Raw genomic sequence first — 6,155 nt, forward strand, 5'->3', positions numbered from 1 at the left:
ACACAAAGAGCTATAAAGATAGCCCAGACAAGCGGATCCCTAACTGTAACTTCTTATTCTATCTACATGTCTTAGTAAAGGTAAATACATAACATGCATACTAGATCCACTACCTTCGGAAAATAAAAAAGAACCAATTAAAAGCATAATGTAACACCTAGTTTTTATTATTCGAGTCTCTTCGGTAGAATGCTCATATAAATGTAAGTTGTTATAGTATGCCTTAAGGCGTGAAAGAAGTATATCTTGACCTCTTGAGTTATCATCTAACAAAACAACATCCAAGAGGTCCATGCAAATTGAATTCACATAGTTGGTTTTACCATTTACAGTTTTACCTTCGATAGGCAGTCTCAATAACATGTAGACGTCTTCTAACGTCACGGTACACTCACCGGTTGGAAACCAAAATGTGTGTGTCTCAGAACACCATCTTTCACATAACGCAAGAATGAATTTATTATCCACCGACCAAGACATTATTTTGCTTATATGTCAAAAACCGGCGAGTTCGACATACGGTTGAATCATCGGGTCCATGTAACACATAGGCGCCAATTGAATTGGCTGCACCATGTGCCCTAGCCAATCCAATTGGCGCCTCCTCTCTAACTTTAGGAGCTGGCGCCAATTGGTCTGACGTCTCCTCTTAAAAGTGGGGTAGTTTGGAAAAAAATTTGAAATCATGATTATTTTGGATATATTTTTTTTAAAAATAGGGGTATTTAGGTAAAAAAAAATCATTTTAAAATCCCGATAAAATTCCATAGAAAAAAATTTCCGAAAAAAAAGCATAAACCTAAAAAAAGAAGTAAAATAACATAGGACACCCAATTCAATTGACAGGTCCACTTAAAATCTTATAAGACTCTCCAAAACATTGGACAAAATTTTTTTTGTTTAAAAAGATAGTATTTTGGAAATAATGATAGAAAGAAAAGTATTTTGGAATTTATTATGGAAAAGGTAGTGTAATGTTGAAAAATCCATCTATGTATACTCCCTCCGATCTTATTTATAAGTAAAAGTTTTTTAATTTTTTTGTGTTAAATATAAATAAATGTCAATAAATCTAGATGCATTTAATGTATTTATTTCAAAAATATTCCAGTATTAATTAGTTAATATTATTAATGAAAGACAATTTAATTAATGATATATTGGTAGTTATATTGTCTTTCTCACCTGAAATAAAAAAATTAAGGCTAATGCTAATATGTGCCTAAAATGCACAAGTTAATGATTTATTTATAAAAATATTTTCTTGGAATGCGTGTATTTAATTTTTTAAAATTTAAAATATTGTTTTATTCCATACAAATTTTTTAATTGTAATATCCTTAACTTGTGTCATTAGAGCACATGTTAGTAAGATCCAAAAATTAAATACACCTAATTATATTTAATAAATGTGAAGTTTTTTTTTACTTATAAATCATGTCAAATTAATAAGAAAGAGAAAGGTAGGGTAACATAAAAGTTACAAGTACATTTGGACATATCTTTGTTTTTTTAATAATATTTTTTTCTCTTAGTTTTTGTGTTACAATAAAAATAGTTTACAGTGTAAGTACGGTATATGGGATTTTAGTGTCAACATAACACCTTATTTTCTTATATAGAAAATAACTTAGTTCCATTTCAAATACTGCTATAGTAAATTATAAATTATGTGTTGCATTGATTTTTGTCCTATAGATGTTCACATCCTTTTAGTCCAATTTAATTTAATATTCCATTTTAATTTTTTAATTAAAAAATGTTATAAGTTAGTTTTTTAATTTGAATTCAGATATTCTATTTGATCCTTTTCATCAATTTTAAAAAAAAAATGTTAAGTTATAATTGTGTAATGTGACAGCAAGATCATTGGTACAAATCTGAATCAATATATGTAGTTAAAAACTGATACACTATTTAAATTGTGGGGTTCCCAAAAATAAAATCTCCGCAATTTAAACAGTGTATCCATTTTTAACTATATATGCTGACTCAGATTTGTACCAACGGTCTTGTTGTCACGCCACCTCACCAAAATTTAATTTTTTTTGTCAGAAATTGACGGAAAGAACCAATTAGGGTAACAAAAATGAAGTTAAAAGACTAATTTGTAATATTTTTTAGTTAAGGGGCTAAAACGGAACATTAATTAAGTTAAGGGACTTGGCGACTAATTATGTCATCTTTCTATAAGAGTAATGAAGTTTCTTGAAGGTTTAACCAATTTATTCTAAAGAAATCAAGTTTTTAGAAAACCTCTCACCACTAGTCTTGTCTTATGCTTGGCAATTTCACTGTTTGACATTTATTTTAGCTTGTAAACCCACTTCACATCAATTGACTTCTTGATTGACAATTCGACAAGCTCACAGGTCTTGTTCTTCTCGATTTCCATAAGTTCTTCTTTCATGGCGGCTAACCAATTTGAATCATTCATGGCTTGATCCAAATTGATTGGTTCTACTTCAACCATCATCATCGCTTCTTATATTAAGTCACAAGTTGCACTGACTACTTAATTTGGAAACCTCTCATATCCAACTAGCCTTGTCAACCGAGTTCTTGCTCTAGTAGGTCTCCTAACATTCTGCTCAGGTGGTTATTCGTTTCAATTAGTTGTGACTTTAGTCTGTTGGTCTTCATCAAGCACAATTGTAACTATATCTGATTCTTGTTGAACTGACCCATGACTTCAATCCCACCCTTAGCTTTCATCCACTAGAACATCTCTATTGATCAAAAGTTTATCATTATTTGGTGAATACAACTTGTATACACCAGTCAAATGATAGCCTATGAGCACCATGGTCTGACTTTGATAATTTAGCTTCTTCCTCAATTGTTCAAGTACATCCCTGAAGCACATTGATCCAAACACTCTAAGATGACTAACATTCGAATTCACACCTATCAAAGCCTCATAATGAGCCTTCTTGATTATCTTCTTGGTTGGACATCTGTTTAGAACGTATATTGATGTCGAAGCTGTTTCACCCTAAAATCTATTTGGGATATCTATAGCTTTCAACATGCTCTTAGTCATGTTCAGTATACTTCGATTCTTCCTCTCAACCATGCCATTATGTTGAGGTGTATATGGTTCAATGACCTCATGTTTTATACCTTCCTCATTGCAAAATCTAGCAAATTCTAGAGAAGTGTATTCAGCACCACCATCAGTTCTTAGTTTCTTCAACTTGCATTCACTTTGTTTTTCGACATGCAATTTGAACTTGTTGAACTGTATGAATACCTTACTCTGCCTTTCAATATGCTAGATCCACATATATCTGATGAATTCATCTATGAAGGTTAGAAAATAATATTTATCTCCATTCAACCTTACTTTAAATGGTCCACACACATCAGAGTGAACTAGCTCCAGCTTTTCCTTTGACCTCATGGGCAAGTCATGTTTGAACGTTTTCCTAGCCTGATTTGCTTTGCAACATTCCTCACATACCTGACTTGGTTCCTTCACATGAGGTAAGTCATACACCATCTTCTAATGGTTGAGTGTACCTAAACTTCTAAAGTTTAGATGTTCATACATGTGATACGATAACTAGTTTTTATCTTCTTTTGCAGTCGAAGAAAGACACTTGTGATCAACAGTGTTGATATCTACCTTGAAGGTCATGTTGTCTGCTAATGGTGCCTTCATAATCAACCTTCCATCACCATGATACACCTTCATGAGATTCATTTATAGCTTCATGATGTACTTTTGTGCGAGTAACTGACATAGGCTTATCAAGTTACTTGTCATCGAAGGTACATACAACACATCAATGATGTTAGATTTTGGACCATCCTTTCTTACAACAGAGATATCTTATTTTCCATACGATGTGATGTGTCTGCCATCTGCAAACTTTATCACTTTCTCAACTGATTCATCTAGCTTGGTGAACCAGTTTTTATTATTAGTCATGTGGTTAATGTATCCTGAATCCAGGTACCACATGTTGGTTTTCTCAGTGTTCGATTGAGTGTTGGTCATGAGTAACACATCATCATAATCATTATCTTTAGCATGTGTCTATCGCACTTCATCGTTATCTTTCACTCGTGCTTCCTTCTTTCTTCGACCATCTCGAGCATAATGGCTAAATCCTTGACAATTGTAACACTGTACCTCCTTCATGTTAACTTTCCTCCCATAATACTTGCTGCATATGCCTTTCTTGGTTAAATCAGAGTGATTCTTTGAATTCCTGCTTGACTTCTCATCATTAGTAAGATTATTTCCTTGCTTCTCCTTCTCTTTCTCAAATTTCTTGATGAATCTTGCTTGTAGTGCATGTTTAATCACCTTCTCCCTTTCTGAGTTCCTTTGCTTCAGCCTTATCTCATGAGTCTCTAATAAAGCTTGAAGTTCTTCTAACTTCATCTCAACTAGGTTCTTGGACTCTTCAATTGACACTACAATATAATCAAAACTCATAGTCAGAGATCTCAATATTTTATCAATCTTTTATGAATCGTTGATTGATTTTCACCGCACATATTCATCTGGTTTGTTATCAACACCACACGTGAAAGGTATTCTGAGACTGATTTATCTTCCTTCATCTAAGTCATCTCGAATTGCTTTCTCAATGTCTGCAACTTCACCCTTTTCAAATTTTCATATATGTCGTACAAGTTCTTCAACTTGTCTCATGTTCCTTTGGTTGTTTCTTCTAATATTATCTTCTCGAGCATATTAGGATCCACACACCAGTGAATCAAGAACAAATCGTTTCCATCTTTCTTCTTTTGATCCTTGTGCGTAGATTTTTGAACATCAGATGCATTCACTTCCAATGTCGGTACTATATCATTCACAATTTCATACATATTTTGAAATCTGAAGACGACCTTGTAACACCCCAGAATATGATTAATTTATTTAATCAGATTATTAGTATTTTTATTTAATTGGTTAGTATATGGTATGTTTTTAATTAAAATGTATATGTTGAATTATGTGATTATATGTATTGTTGTGGTGTAATGGTATTGGTAGAGTGTAGTGAGAATGTGGGTGCTTGGTAAAATAATTAAAAATAACTAGAATACTAGTATTTTTAATTAATTATATTTAATGTTAGAAATAAAAATAGAAATTGATGGATTAATGTTAGAAGTTAATTAGTAATTAAAATTAGAGAGACATATGAGTTAGTAGAGGAATAAGTGGCAATGAGGAGATTTGGAGAATAAGTTTGGGGTAGTATGGGAATACCTAAATGGAAGAATTAAGTTTTTATAAATAGAGAAGTGTAAAAATTGGGAGAAGTTTATAGTACATGCAAAATAGGAATTGGATAAAAAGTGAGAAGAAGAAGAAGTCTAGGGGTTGGAGGGAAGGAACAATTTGATTAGAGGACTTCTTGTGGAAAACCTAAGGTAAGGGAGGAGAATGAGTTTTTTCTATGAGTGTATAACATGAAAGGGTAGAGATTATAGGTCCTTAGTCTCTATAGGAGTTGTTTGAATTGCTCATAGATTGTTATTGATGATGTATGGTTATGAATATTGTTGAATTGAGATGTTATTATTCTATTTTTGTAAGTTGAATTACATGTATAATATTATGTTTTTGTTCCTATGTGTTTATGTCATTGTTGGAGTTATTGAAAGCATGATCATAAACATTAATTGATGAAATTGAATGAATTAAATGGAGTGATTATGTGATTTAACATGTTCTAATGATGTTATAACATGAGATATAATTTTCTGGATGTTTGGGGATGTTTGAGACTGAAATTGGGGAGTCTTGGGGGATTTTGTAGAGGAAAATTGTGTTATGTATTTTTACAGGTATGAACCATCTCGCTTAGCGAGGGTGAGTTTGCTTAGAGAGCTACTGTGTTTGGTGAAGCGAGCGTGACAAGGTGAGGATTCTGGGTTTTCTCCGAGTCTCGCTTAGCGAGCGATATGTTGCCCAACGAGCAAAGGCTTCACTTAGAGAGAGTGGCATCATAGAGTTGTTGTTTTGTGTTGATTTGTTAGTTTATTTTCCGATTCCAGTGATTTTTGGTTGTTGTTTGGTGGTGTTCAATACAATAAATTAACCTTTTTGATTTATGTGTAAATATATGTTATATATTGTATGGATAGTTGTGTGAATCATCATGTTTACTTGATGATGAGTTGATGTCAAA

Source organism: Lathyrus oleraceus, chromosome 1 (assembly GCF_024323335.1).
Source record: "Lathyrus oleraceus cultivar Zhongwan6 chromosome 1, CAAS_Psat_ZW6_1.0, whole genome shotgun sequence".
Classification (NCBI taxonomy): Eukaryota; Viridiplantae; Streptophyta; class Magnoliopsida; order Fabales; family Fabaceae; genus Lathyrus; species Lathyrus oleraceus.